Raw genomic sequence first — 16,227 nt, forward strand, 5'->3', positions numbered from 1 at the left:
CAAAGTAGTCTAATGTTAATATTAAAAACTAAAAACAGAAAGGTTATAAAGGAAGATCTTTAGTCTTTCAGTGGCCCTTGACAAAGACCTTAAACTTATATCTTATCTTGGAATTCCTTAATACAGGATTTTAATACATTATGGGTATTACAATTATTTAATATAATTATTTTTATAGAAATATACTAAATGTCACTTGTTAATGTTAATGAAGAGAATATTCAACATATAAAGAGCAGAGATTAGTGATATTCTTCCTGTGGTTTTTTTTAAACCTTCTTAGGTGACTTTATATTTCTAAGGACCATTATTTTCCATTGCTCTTTGCATTTTGGGTAATTTATAATCAATTCTCTCCAGTCTTTGGCCATGGTGTTAAGGTGAGTCTGATGAGAAAGGTGTGGAGCTAGGGGACAATTAGTTCATATGATTCTTTTCTACCTGCCACAATGGGCTTGTACCTCATCTGAGTGCCTGGGATGACCCATGGGCACCAGAGAGGGGAGTTTGCTCCAGATGAACTTAGGGAACCACAGAGAGTCTTACATACTTATGGGACAAGCTGATATGGTCTTGCCGAGTATTATCTAGATTTATGCATCCTATCTCTCTTCAGATCGAAAGGTAGCTATCCTGCTTTAAAACTTTGTAAGGGAAACCTTTTACTGCATTACTTAGTAATTTGTCATAATATCTCACCTCCTCTAGCATTTTCCTGTTTGCCCTTTAAGTTAATCATTTCTGGTCTTTTACTGAGCTAAGAAAAATATTTCATCATTATCATCTCTCAATTGATCCAACATATGCTTGAGGACAGTTATTAAATCTGTGATCAGTCTGGAACGAAAGCCTCTTCATTTTAAAACTTTTACTAATGGTTATCTTGATGCTAAGTCTTCTGAAAACTGTTATATATCAGAGTTAAAATGTTACAAAAATAATTTTCTTATTTTTCCTCCTTTCATTCTACTACACATATTTAAGCTAGGAAAACATAAGCGCTTATCCAAAATTACTACATCCAAAATTTTATTAAGATATATAATCATATATAAATATGGGGAAAAAAGGTGAAACGTATTATTGAAAGATTGTGGTCTGTACTTTCCTTCCTTTGTTTTTTATTTGATTCTCTCTTTCTTTCTACTGACACAAGCCTTGTCTGAGAGGTGATAACTGTTTTTTAATGCACGAGGGTGAAAACACCAGGAAGGGAAGGATTCCTGCCTTGGAGGAATAGCATTCTGCCACAGGAGAGATGAGTAGGACTGTCAGGTGGACAAGGCCCAGCTGAAAGCAAGGGTAGTGCGTGTGCTGAACATGTAAAGTGGGTAGGTGAGGGTTCCCGGCCGAAGGAAAGTACATGGACCGATGTTTCATTTAAGTGTAGTAATTTTTGATTGTCTAACTTGAAGAATCCATCACTTCCATAATTCCTTATAAATGACGTTCATTTATAAGGTGTCAGCTCATATTGGTTTTAATAACTCTGCCATTTACTTGTGGTAAAATAATTAAATTGAAGCCTAATAATTTAAGGTTCTTTCATTATTTCCTTAGTTACTTTTATACTGTCCTGCTTTGCTTTCATTGGTTACTAGACCAGTAAACATACTCAGTGAAACTAACTCCGTGTTTACTGGGATTTGCTCAGCCAACTGTCTGACCCGCCACATCATGTCCAAGTGACCTCCTGCAGTGAGGGTAAAGGGTACTCACTGAGCTACCTATGTGTGAAGATTGGAAGTTTAATTTGTATTTTTTGGATGACAGTTTAATAATAGAACAATAATGCAATCCTGTAGTTTAACTGGGTTTAACTTTCCTTTTTTTCTGAGATTAACTTTCTTATATTAAGGCAAGAAATGGGACTGTAAATTTTCTTTTTTTTTCTATTTAATATTATTATTATTATTTTAATCTTGAGAGTACGTTTGTTAAAGCTGGGGACAGTGAAACAAAGAAGGACTTAGAATAGAAGAAGCGACAGGAGAGAGCCTGGGTGGGGCTGCCTTGGCTCACTGGGAGGTCAGAGAAAAGGAGGTTTGGGGACAGGTTCGGGGGTCAGGCCAGGACAGGCTGCTGCCACCCAGTACTGCCCTGGCTGCAAGTCTCCTAGGTACCCTTAGAGTTTAGGAAATGCATGCCTGAGAGGGAGGAAAGCTGTGAGTATATTTCTGCGTGGGAGATCACACCAAGTTTTCTTTTTAAATGTGCATGAAACAACAGACCAGTCAGTTTTGTCTGCTTGTTTTTCAATTGAACCTTAAAAAGTGTTTTAAAAAAACCCCTCCAAGATAGTGAAGTAGCATACTTATAAAATATTTTGGGCACTTGTGGGGGCGACTTTTTCGTGAGACCCCCTGGTGCCACAGACACACGTGAGTGAATAAATATGGCTGAGACATGCTGGATCTGTTTGGGAAGGAGGAGTGGGCTGTGGCCAGTTTCTCCAGGAGAAAAAGGCCCCGAGCGCCTTTCTCCACAGCCTTTTATTGGGTTGTAATACACAGGAATACAAGGCGGCAAGGATCAAACAATAGATAACATTTCAAAGAGGTCTGAGGGCTTCAGAGTCTGAGTCAGCGTCTGCCAAGAAGAGAGGTGCAGAAACTTTGGGAGACATACTCATTTCCTCGCAGACCCTTATCATATGAATGAAAGCACTCTTAGCAGATTTCACAGGTTTATCAGCAAGTCTTTGTGAAGCCAGATTTTTCCCCAGGGCACGCTCTAGCAAGGGAAAGAGCTGCACCTCTCCTCATCAGGTATTCAGGCTTAAGGGGATTAGAGCCAGGAAGTGTCCCTCCCAGGAGACACGGGGACTCGGGCTTTGTCAAAGCCAGGGGCGAGAGTCCATTGATCTTTGTTGCAGCCCCACCCCCCCCAGTCCTTCCATGAAGGCCTCCCAAGTGATCGAGTCTGGCTTAGGTTGCCCTCCGCTGTGAGGGGTCTTACCCGTCATTGACTTCCGACCAAGCTCTGGGGGCAGGGAGAGGAAACTGAGGCAGCGTTTGCTACCAGAGACAAGCTTTGTCTCCTATGGCTGGCACTCCAAAGGTTGTCTCTCACCCTTAGCCACAGGGGTAGAGATACAATTCCTAAAACTAGGCAGAGCTGTCTACTATAGGCACTGGCTGGTGTGGCTCAGTGGATTGAGCCTGGGCCTGCAGGCTCTATTCAGGTCAAGGCACATGCTTGGATTGCAGGCCAGGTCCCCAGTTGGGGGTGTGTGAAAGGCAACCCATCCATGTTTCTCCTGCACACCAATGTTTTTCTCCCTCCCTTCCCTCCTCTCTAAAAATAAATAAATAAAGCGAGAAAGAAAGAAAGAAAGAAAGAAAGAGAAAAGCTTTAAAAATATTTCGAGAGGTGCTCTATTTTATGGTAATAATCTAAAGGACCTCGAGTCATGGAAATAGCAGGGATTGCAAATCTTTGGGGTGCTGTACCCTAATCTTGATCTACAGGGGAGATAGGTTAAATTGATGACACTGGTTCAGAAAAATAGGGTGGATGTGAATGTTGATGCAGAGCAATGGAATTAAAAAAGTGTGATCAAAAGCTGGCAATGGTAGCAGCAAAGAGAAAAATTCAAGAAATACAGTGGATGATAAATTGAAAGAGTAGACATTGTGATCCCTGTTAAAATATTCAAATGCTGCAGTGCTTCTGATTGTAATGGTGAACTCATGCATAAAAACAGACTGAACTCCATTCAGGTCTTGTTAGGTTGTGAATTGGGGGCTAAGTTCATCAGACACCACGTTTCAGAAAGGAGACAAATTGCTAAGCATTCGGTAAAGAACAATACAAAAGATAAAAAGATCTCGACAACATGAGATACAAAAGGAGGTTGGAGACTTGAAAATTTCACTCTAAAAAAAAAAAAGACAGAAAGGATGCTAGGCTTTTTACTTGTACAAAAATCACAATAAAAGCGGCAGCTATTAGTTGATTTCACTGCTTGGTGCAAATAAACAATAAATAATTGGTTGAAGCTTCACTGAGTAATATATAAGAAATATATCATTACTTGCAGATGAATTCTTACTTGAAAATCTCTGTATCAAAACACTGTTGATCATGCAGTTATCTCTACAGAAATCACAATATGCCAATATGAGGTTTTCTTTGAATAAAAAAATTTAATGTGAAATTAATTGCATCCACACTAACACAGCCTTGTGTGCCAATGTGTCATTTTCCAGATAATGCTAAAAGGTACAATATAAGGCCTTAAGCCAATAGAGATGAAGATCTAAAGTATTTAATTAAAAATTACTTCATATATAGTGATATACATTCCTAAACAAATAAATTGGAAACTAGTATCATCATTCTACTTTAAAAATACCATCAAACAACAGAGTACTTGGTACATTGTGGGACCTTGTGGGTTGGTATATATGAATTAGAAATTTATGTTGAAATTGGAAAAATTAATCAGTAGAGTAGCATCTCTGGAGCTTTGTCCCATACATAATACATAAACCTCACTACTCATGCAATTAATTATAATGTTACTAACATTGTCTTTAATAATGATAATCATAATGAAAACTATATTTGTTGAGTGTATATTACATTTCAGACATTGGTTTTAAACAGTGCTTTTAGCACATGATCTCATTTTTTATTTTCATTTTTACAGAGGACAAATTCAAAAGTCATAAAGGTCATATAACTTGCCAAGAATATATAACATTAGGTGGTGAATCCTGGCTTCCATCCTCAGCCTGCCTGACTTCTAACCCTTACTGCAAGTGATTCTGTGCTTGTATGTCAAATGCCGTATATCATTAATACATGTTTGTTCAAAAAACCCCACAATTAAAAAAATATTTTATTTATTTATTTTTAGAGGTAGAAAGAGAGGGAGAGAAACATCAATGTGTGGTTGCTTCTAGCACACTCCCAAATGGGGACCTGGTCTACAACCCAGCCATGTGCCCTGACTGGGAATTGAACTGGCAACCTTTTGTTTCTTGGGCCAGCACTCAATCCACTGAACTACACCAGCCAGGGTAAACCCACAACTTTTTAAAAGACACCCAACAGAACTCAAGTGCTCCCTGCAGTGAGTATAAGCAATAACTTTATGCAGGTTGTACTTCATAACATTAGCCTATACATCAAATCGGATCATGCGTGAGAGTCATTGGGAGGACTTAGGGAACGGTTGGCTAGACTCAGCCCCTAGACTTCTGATTCAGTTGATGGAATGGAGCCCGAGAGTTTATATTTGTAACAAGTACTGGGGTGATGCTGATGCTGCTGGTCTGAAGACAACAGTTTGGGAACCACTGGTGTGGGGCGAGGTTGCTGTCTTCAGAGTCAGAGTCACCAGGGATCAAATCACAGCTGATGGTCTAAATGACCTTAAGAAAAATCACTTGGTTTCATCATGTGAAAAATGCTGATCATAATACCAACCTCCCAAGTCATGAGTTAAATAAAAGAATGCCTATATAATATCTTGCCCTTATAAAAATCATAAAACATTAATCATCTTTGGACTTACCTTCTAATTTTTTTGACTGCCCCTGCTATTGGGTGGGGAAATGAGGAACAGTGTAGAATAGAACAGTATAGAATATTTATAAAATGCCTTCAAGACTAGAACAACCTCTATAAGTTGAGAATATAAGGATGTAGCCTGTAACATAAAATATAAAGCAAAATACTATCATAGTGATTCTCAGTTGGAAATAGGGGGGCATTCCTCCCCACCTGACCAGCTTTAAGAAATACTGCCTGTTAAGGCTTCCAAGCAGATGTGACTTATTCCTCTCTTTCCTTAATTAGCTGATGTTTACGGCACAGGTCTTTCCATCAGCGGTAGGTCATTGTATCTCACAGTGTACAGAGCTCCAGTTAAACTCCTCTCCTTTGTGTCTGCTCTCTGACCATTCATGTTTGCTTTTCGTGCTGAGAATATACAGGTGGAGGAGACACAAACGGCTCTTTCCATCATGGTCCAGAAACGTCACGTGTTCTCCTAAAACACAGATCCTAACTTATTGTCCATATTTCCAAGTTATTGTGGTCCTATGCCCTCTGTTCTTTACACTGCTTTTTGTCTTCTTCTTACTGCATATCGGCCTACTACAGATCAATAGTATAAATAATAGCTTAAAGTTATACCAGCCAGATCTGGCACTGTGGAGCTCAGCTACCAGCACAGGCATTTTCCAGACAAGTGAACACGGCAGGGAGTCTGCATGGAGTAATGGAAAGGACTGGGCTGTCCAAACCTCCAGTGAGCGGGGTGAGGAATTAGGTTTGCTCCAAGTTTGTCATTCGACAGTTGTGGCTTCAGACAACTCAATTAACTTCTCTTAATCTCAACCTTGTTTCTAGAGCAAGGACATTGCTGCAAATATTCTGTGCTTACATTAGCTCTAATGGTCCCAAAATTTCACACTCACTGTGCATGAACATAAATCATAAAATTTCCTCACATTTTGTCCATTTTGGATTCTCTTTGGATTGTACAGTTAAAGGGGTTATGTTCATTTATTCAAGTATTCATGGAGTATGTATGGAGTAGCTGTGATGTGTCCGTCCCTGTGCTGGACACTGGGAAGGCAGCATCCCTTCTTCATTCAGTGCCAGCCCCTCTAACTTGCTTGGCATTGAGGATATGTGGTTCATATCCTTACACACCCTAAAGACGAATGGTGAGGGCAGGGAGGAATGTTGGAGGGAAACAGGTGTTCAAAATAATCACACAAAACTAAAAATGAACCTCAGACTGTCCCATGGAGACTGGACCAGATCAGGGAGATCCAGGAACTAGCCTTGATAGCTGGTGGGGGAAATGAAAAGAAGCAGACATGTTTTGGGCATGAATGAGGAAGGAAGAGTGACAAGAGTTAATGATTGTTTAGTTATAAAGGGGAAGAAAAAGGATGACATCAATGAAAATTTACTAGAATAATCCAGTTGGCCTCAAACTTTTATGCATATGAATTGCTGAAATAACATTTGCAAGTCTAATTCTAAAACTCTCTATAAATAATTGCAAGGATTTAACTTTTAGCATATTGAAAATAGACATTTTTTTCAGTAAAATTCTTTCAAAATCTCTAAGTGTATTCAATGGAATCAAAACAACATAGCTATTTTATACCCATTATTAGTCATGTAAAATAGTCAGAAATTTTGCATTTTCCTTTTCTTTTCCTAAATTGTATTCTGATACAGTATATTTTGCTTGAAAATATTTTTTGGATCACTGTAATAAAAAATACACACAACATATTACAGACACAAACATTTTTCATGTTATAATAAAATCCTGTTAAATTCTTTTCTAAATTGGGTTTTTACTACAATTGTTATTTGTATATAATTGATAAATATAAATACATTGCAAAACTTGAAGATCTAATTTTTTTGTTGATTTTCTTTCTTCCTACTAAGAATCTTGTGTTTTGTTGAAAAAACCACATTGCAAACTTTGATGAATAATTTCCAAGTATCAAAATTATTAAATGCAAAAATAAAAATTGGGATTGACCTTTTTCCAATTAGCTCATATATTCACACATAAATGTTACTCACTGCTGGAATGAGAAAAGTTTCACCCTCAATTCTATTTAATTTTTATGTTAAAGTACTGAAAAACTTTATATGCAAAAATATTCAGTGGGGATAGAAAGCATTTTGTTATGGCAATGTAACACAATTCTTCAAAATCTTTCCAAGTTTTGTGTCCAAAATCACACAGTGATCTATCACCAAATTTTTAAAATTATTACCTGACAACTTAATTAGTTTCTTCTTCCAATTTTATGACTGCAATTAGGTTGTAAAACTAGAAAGCTCATTTTCTAGATATCAACACCAGTATTTAGAATTTTCTCTTTACTTGGTACTGCAATGCAAGACACAAGGTAAGCAAATGAGAGATATGCCTTCTCCTGGCAAGTGAGAGAAGGGTTTTTATGAAAAGAGAATGATCTACATAAAAGTTTAGAGTGTGGGGCTTGATTGCCATGTTACTACCCATATCTTTAGGTGCTTCTTAAAAAGTGTTCCCTTACACATCAAGTAGCAAACCTTGTTGGAAGACCATTGCACTAGGAATGGAAAAAATGACTGGCAGAGGAGATTGTTTAGGGAGAGAATATAACATAAGGATTCAAGGCTAGCGACTGAGGAATCACCACACCGAGTAGCTAGCTGGGTACAGTCTCGACATGAGCTTTGCCCTTGAATTGAACATTTACAGTGTACTCCAAAAGTTGTTCATTTCTTCTACCAATTATCACATATTTTCTCATTTATTATTAATCCTTTTCACTATAAATTTAAATATTTTTGTCTATGTATTTAAAGATATAGATACATCTAGAGACATGAATGTGTAAAAATGGTATGTAATCTAAGAATTTATATCTGGAATTTATTTTTGTAGATGTCTCCAGGAAACTTATACAATTCCTAATTTTACGTTAACTCATTCTCCATGAAAGAATACAACCACTTCTATTTTGCATTATAAAACAGGCAGTTTATATCTTAGGTTCAAAACAGTACTGTTCAAATATTTTACTCAAAGCATTATTTTACTAGGTTTGTCAGTGTTGTCTTTACAAGTCGTGGATCTCTTTACCTCCTACCAACACCTAGCATAGAAACTGCTGTTTTTTTTCCTTTCAGAATATCAGAAATTATTTAATTATTAATTTTCTAAGAGTTCAGGAAGGATGTATATCTAAAGACTATTTACATTCTCCGTGGATTATGTTAAGTAGTTTAAAACTGATTAACCTGTACTTTCAGTAGTTCACATTTTTACTTGCATGTGAGGTAATATAGCATCCCACGCTGTAATTTGTTTGTCTAGTGCTTCATTTCACACTGTGCACAGTTGGGACATTGTTAATAGAGAGCTTCATACACCCTGTGTGTGAATTCCATTGTAAATGCTCTGATCTCAGACCCATTGAGTTGAGAGGAAAAAGTACAGCTAATTACCTGTTTGAGGGCACATATTTTTGTTTACTTATATAATATGCGTATGTCACATCATAAGGGTAATTACCTTCCTTCCATCACCTTTCTGTCCTGTGAATTTCATAGTTCAGCAGTTATGGCTGGTCGCTTTGTTATGAGTTGTTGCCCATGTAGCCCCAGCTTAGAGACTTCTAAAATGACTGTCTTTAAAGCAAAGTGGCATGGAGACTTCTGGGATGAGTCACAATTACCATCAAAGATGTCATCGTTATTGAAATTTTGTTATCAATTTATCCCTCTAGTTCTTTAAAGCTAAAAAAGAAATTTTTTTACAGTGCTGCATTTCTCATTGTGATGGACAAAGTGTTGTAAAGCCAGGTTCCCTGTCTACCTGGGAACCTGGTAGACAAAGGATAATTAATCAAAGGATAATTGATTAAAGGACTAATATCCTTTGATATTAATCAAAGGATAATTGATTAATAGTCAATTTGGTTTTTAACTTCTAGCTCAGTTTCTAAAATAAAGTATTGTTGCTCATTTTCCCCCCATAGTAATAAGCCTACTTGATTTAGTTAAGTAGTATTCATTAAGATTCTTAGAGTACTCGATTCAGGCACCAAATATGCCTTGAGTCTCTGCCACACCCCTGATATACTAAAATGCACCAGGCGGTGACACAATCGTGGGCAAAGGGAAATAGTTTCTGTCTTCCTCAAGTTCACAGTCCAATGGTAGACCGAGGCTAACCAGACATTGTACTGTAAGATGTTAACTTGATTGAGACCCAGAAGGGAGATTGATATGAAAAGGACAATTTGAGATTGACATTCTTGCAGAGTGACAACTGATCTGCTGTGTATAGGAAAGTTGTGTGATTGTGAGGCAAAGAGGGGAAGGAGATATTAAATGGAGACAGCAGGGTAACAGTGACCCTCCTCCGCCACATCATTTCTAGTATTAAAATCTTGCTCCTGTCAAAAAGTTCAGCTGATTGGGGAGAGTCTGTACTGACCCAAGAACTGGAAGCTTCGTAATTTTTTTAAGTTAATCAGTTTTTTTTTTTTTTCCTTTCCTGAGAAGCGAAAAAAAAAATCCCAGTTAACTGGTTGTGATCCCTTGTTCAAGGTTTAGGGGATGTCTCTTCTGAGATTGGAGTATGGTGCCAAGCAGAAATGTTTTGGAAAACTATGTAAAAGGAAGATAATATATGAAATGTAGTCAATGTGCTTGCTATTTGAATTAATTCTATTGTGAATTCTTTGACAAACTGGAAATCTTTTTCATAACCAGTAATGACTACCTGACAATATTTTTGTTAGTGGAGTTCATGTATTAAGATTCCTTGTGGCAATGTGAAGTAGAGCCTGGGGAATAGAGTGAATAATATTGTAATAACTATGTGTGGTGCAGTGCGAGCACTGGAATTATCAGGGGGATCTCTTCGTGATTTATATAGTTGTCTAACCACTGTGCTGTACACCTGGAACAAATATAACATACAAAATAAATAAAAGATTATTTAAGTAATGTCTACCCCTGCCTACGGAAGAGAACTTCATTATCTCTCTTCTCCCTGAGCTTCTTTAGAATCACATGAACAGTACCAGTTTTCCTCACCATTTGGAGAATTCAATTAATGCTACTCAGTTCAGTCCATTATGAGATAAATATTTGACTGAATGTCCTACTTGAGAGACTAACTAATCTGACATATTTTTAATTTACTTCTGGTGTAGGGACAGTAATTGCTTCAAAAGCTAATATAACTCCAGTAAGTGCATATTTCTATTTATTTTTTATAGTCACATTTAGTTTGTAATGTAAATGCATTAATGCTTTTATATTCTAATTTAAAATACAGAAATAATTATTGTACACTTGTTTTTCTTTTCCCAACACATTTGGCTTTTTCCCTGACATTTTACTTTTTAAAAAATTATATTTCTAGCCATACAAAAAGGCAAATAGTCAAGAGTATTTTCTCAAGGTATTGTAATGTTTATAGAAGTTTGCTTTTGAAGGTGACTTGATTCAATTAAACTTTTTTTCCTTTTCAGTATAATTGGCTTTTCTCCATTTGCTGCCAATAATAATTTTTTCTACCATGCTAGTATTGTTGGCCTAATATTACACCAATTTTATGCATAACACTACTGAACATTTGTGTCATCTATCAAGACATGTCTGTTGATTATAGAATAGATTATAGAATCAATATAGAATATTGATTTTATCTTTTATGCCTGTTTGTCCCATTAGAAGTGCTAAGTGAATATAGGTTTACTCGGGTAACCAGGGAGCAATGCTGATTAAACTTACAATAGTCACCACAATTAATCACTATGGCAGAGCTGAAGCACCAACAAAAATATTGCCATTTTCAAAAGATTTTTACTTACAGATAGTAGAGTATACTGATAAATTCAGATTAATGGAGTGTAAGATTTATTATAACTATGACCAACCACTATAAAGAAGAAATTGCCTCCACATTTTCCCAAATAATGTAAGCATTGCTATTAGCACTGAGATTTATTCAGCAACATCAGTATTTCCTTTTTGTTTATTTTTCTTTTTAAAAAGGTTTTGTTCATTTATTTTTAGAGCAAGAGGGAGGGAAGGAGAAAGAGAGGGAGAGTAACATCAGTGTGTGGTTGCCTGTCATGCAGTCTCTCCTGGGGACCTGGCCTGCAACCCAGGAATGTGCCCTGACTAGGAATCGAACTGGTAACCCCTTGGTTTGTAGGTCCACCTTCAATCCACTGAGCCACACAAGCCAGGGGTATTTATTTTTCCACCTATGATTAATACTTAGGATTAATACTGATTGTTTATATAAAATTTCTATCTCAAAAGGAAAGTGAAAATAATTTGTCTTTCTAATGCTTGTGTGATAACATTTACTTGACATTGAGAAAATATTGATGAAAAATGTCCCATAAGCACCAAATATTGTTTGTGATATGTACAGGGGAGTGAAAAAGTAGGTTTATAGTTGTCTGTGTGGAAGATGATACAGGAATTAATAAATAATACAAGAACAAGTTGTTTTCAGTACACATATCTGTAAACCTACTTTTGCCCACCATGTGTGTATGTCTTAAAGTACCTGAAAGTGATAAAGAACTGAAGACTTGTAATTTATTAGCCCAAACAGTATTTGTGTTTCTCAGTTCTATCATCTCCCAGTAAAAAAAATATGCCTTTTAAAGATTATTTTGTAACTTTTCATCCACTCTTGCCTTTCCCCTTTTGACCAAAACCCAGATTGGTCTATTTTTTTAAATTTCCTTTTCCCTTATATAACAAGACTAGACTCTTAAAACTTTATTAATTATCAAATTAAATTATCATATTAAATTTTATCTACCCTTTTTTCTTGACAAATATGTATGAGTTTCCCTGCTTTTTATGAGTAGCAGGGATGTGGTAGTCAAAGTATGTTTCGATGAAGCCATAGAAACATCTAGAATTTGATATGAGTAAGAACACTCCTCTATTTTTAAAAAGCAACAGCTTTTTTCTTATGTAGTGAACCTATCAGCTAAAACTATGGCACCCTGAAGACCTGCAGGTTGATTAATGCACGGACACCAACACACACACAAACACAAACACACACCTAAAAGGTAAAACTTATTTTTACCTAAAGAGTAAAACTTACTTTGGGCAAAATAAAATCAATTTTTTTAGTTGGAAAGCTTTCAAGAGAAAATTACATTACTTAATATCTACTCATGACAGCAAAGTGGTTATACCTAAAATCATTAAACAAATTGTTATACTTAATTCTTCCCAGGATAGAGAATCAACCTTGTTAATTTCATGAATCTTTTTGAAAAAATTATTGAATTTGTTAGTGTAACATTGGTTAATTAAACTATATAGGTTTCTGCTGTATCATTCTATAATACACGATCTGCATATTGTACTGTGTGCTCACCACCCAAAGTCAAGTTTCCTTCCATCGCCATTTATACACCTTTAACCCCCTTCTACTTCCCCACACTGCCCTTTCCTTCCGGCAGTCATATTTTTGTCTGTGTCTATCAGCTTTTATTTTTGCTTAATCCTTTTACCATTTTCATCTAGCTCTCCCACACCCCTCTCTTCTAACAGTCATCAATCTGTTTTCTGTATCTGCGAGTCTATATATTTTATTTACTTTGTTAATTAGATTCCACATATAAGTAAGTTCATACGGTATTTGTTTTTCTCGGACTGGTTTATTTCACTTAGCATAATAGTCTCCAGATCCATCCATGCTGTCACCAAATAACACTTCCTTGCTTTTTACTGCCAAGTAGTATTCCATTGTGTAAATGTACCAGGGCTTTTTTATTCACTCATCTATTGATGGGTACTTGGGCTGCTTGTAATTCTTGGCCATTGTAAATAATGCTGCAATGGTTGTAGGGGTGCCTATATTCTTTTAAATCATTGTTTGAGGTTTCTTCAGATATATTCCCAGAAGTGTATTCACTGGGTCGTGAGGCAGTTTCATTTTTAATTTTTTGATGAAATTCCATACTGTTTTCCACATTGTCTGTACCAGTTTGCATTCCCACCAGCAGTGCAAAAGGATTCTCGTTTCTCCACATCCTCACCAGCACTTGTTGTTTGTTGATAACAGTTCTGACAAGTGTGAGGTAATATCTCATTGTGGTATTAATTTGCATTTTTCTGATGATTAATGAAATTGAGCACCTTTTCATATGTCTATTGACCATCCGTATGTCCTCTTTGGAGAAGTGTTTACTCAGGTCCTTTACCCATATTTGATTGTATTGTTTGTTTGTTTTTTGGTATTGAGTTGTATGATTTCTTCATGTATTTTGGATATTAACTCCTTATCAGTGTGTCATTGCTTGAATATTGTCTCCCATTAAGTGGATTATCTTTTTCATCTTGTTGATTGTTTCCTTTGCTCTGCAAAACCTTTTTAGTTTGATATAGTCCCATTTATTTATTTTTTCTTTTGTTTTGTTTACCCAAGGAGACATATCAGAACAAATATTGCTACAAAGAATGTCTAAGATTTTAATGTCTATATTTTCTTTCAAGATTTTTATGATTTTGAGTCTTACATTTAAGTCGTTGATCTATTTCAAGTTTATTCCTGTGTGGAGTAAGAAGGTGATCTAACTCTATTTTTTGCATGTATCTGTCCAATTTTCTCAACACCGTTTACTGAATAGACTCTTTACCCCGTTGTATGTTCTTTCATCTTTTGTCAAATGCTAATTGACTATAAAGGCATGGATTTATTTCTGAGATCTCCATATGTCTTTTTTATGCCAGAACCATGCTGTTTTAATGTTTGTGGCCTTATAGTATAGTTGGTATAGTTAGTGTGATTCTTCCACCTTTGTTCTACTTTCTCAAGATTGCTGTGGCTATTTTGGGTCTTATGTAGTTTCATATACATTTTTTTCAATGTTTGTTCTTGTTCTAAGAAATATGCCATTGATATCTTGATAGGACTTTATTGAATTTATAGTTTGCTTTGGGTAGTACAGACATTTTAATCATTTTAATTCTTTCTACCCATGAACACAGTATATGATTCCACTTATGTGTGTGTTCTATTTTTTTTCACTGTCTTCTGTTTTCTGAACATAGGTCTTTTATATCCTTGATTAAATTTATTCCAAGGTATTTTATTTTATTTTATTTTATATTTTATTTTATTTTTGATGCAGTTGTAATTGCTTTCTTGGTTTCCCTTTATGACAGTTTATTAGTGATGTATAAAAATGCAATTGATATATTTTTTAAGATTTTATTAATTTATTTTAGACAGAGGGAAGGGAGGGAGAAAAGGTGAGAAAGAAACATAAATGTGTGGTTGCTTCTCAAGAGCTCCGTACTGGGGACCTGGCCTGTAACCTAGGCATGTGCCCTGACTGGGAATCGAACCAGCGACCTTTTGGTTTGTAGGCCACGCAAACCACTGAGCCATGCTAGCCAGGGCTCAACTGATTTTTTGATACTTATTTTGTATCCTGCTACCTTACTGAATTCATTTATCAAACCTAGTAGTTTTATTTTTGTTTTTTTTGGATGGAATCTTTGATATTCTCTACATACAGTATCAAGTCATCTTTGAATAATGATAGTTTTACTCCTTCCTTTCCAATTTGGATGCCTTTTTATTTCTTCTTGTCTGATTGTTGTGGCTACAAATTTCAGTACTATGTTGATTTAGAGAAGTGAAAGTGGACATTCCTTATCAGAAGGGAAACACTTGTTTTGCCCATGAGGATAATGTTGGCTATGGGTTTGCCATATACGGCTTTTATTACCTTAAGGTGTATTCCCTCTATACCTGTTTTGCTGAGAGTTTATATCACAAATGAGTGCTGGATTTTATTAAATGCTTTTTCTGCATCTATTCATATGATCATGTGATTTCTATCTTTCATTTTATGTGGTGAATAATGTATATTGATTTGTATATGTTGTAGCAATCTTGCATTGCTGCAATAAATCCATCTTGGTCATGGTGAGTGACCTTTCTCATGTATTGTTGGATCCAATTTGCTAATGTTTTGTTGAGAATTTTAACATCAGGGTTATTGGCCTATAATTTTCTTTTTTTCCCCTAGTTTCCTTATCTGGTTTTGAAATTAGGATAATTCTGGCCTCATAAAATTAGCTTGGGAGTTTTCCTTCCTCTTGAATTTTTTGGAATAGTTTGAAAAGGGAAGGTGTTAGTTTTTCTTTGAATGTTTGGTAAAATTTGCCTGTGAAGCCACCTGGTCCAGGGCTTTGGTTTGTTGTGTGCTTTTTGATTTCTGCTTTGATTTCATTCATTGTAATTGGTTTATTCAGTTTTTCTGATTCTTCCTGATTCAGTTTTGGAAGTTTGTATGTTTCTAGGAATTCATCTATTTTGTCCAGATTGTCCAATTTGTTGACATAGAGTTCATAACATTTTCTTACAATCCCTTCTATTTCCGTGGAGTCAGTTGTTGTTACTTTACCCTTTTCATTTCTGATTTTATTTATTTGGGTCCTCTCTCTTTTTTTCTTCATGAATCTGGTTAAAGATTTGTCAATCTTGTTCCTCTTTTCAAAAATCACTCTTGGTTTCATTCATCTTTTGTACTGTTATTTTCTGTAATTTAAAGATTTTATTTATTTATTTTTAGAGAGGGGAAGGGAGGGAGAGAGAGGGAGAGAAACATCAATGTGTTGTTTCCTCTAAGCATCTCCTACTGGGGACCTGGCCCGAAACTCAGGAATGTGCTCTGA

General features: G+C 35.9%; 1 protein-coding gene across 1 annotated transcript in view; it reads left to right on the plus strand.

Annotated features, from left to right (window-relative positions):
• Positions 1-16,227, plus strand: part of TRHDE (thyrotropin releasing hormone degrading enzyme) — a 386,150-nt gene that overhangs the window by 348,042 nt on the left and 21,881 nt on the right. The window lies entirely within an intron of this gene.

The sequence above is a fragment of the Artibeus jamaicensis genome, unplaced genomic scaffold (assembly GCF_021234435.1).
Source record: "Artibeus jamaicensis isolate MK-2021 breed Jamaican fruit bat unplaced genomic scaffold, CSHL_Jam_final contig_233, whole genome shotgun sequence".
NCBI lineage: Eukaryota > Metazoa > Chordata > Mammalia > Chiroptera > Phyllostomidae > Artibeus > Artibeus jamaicensis.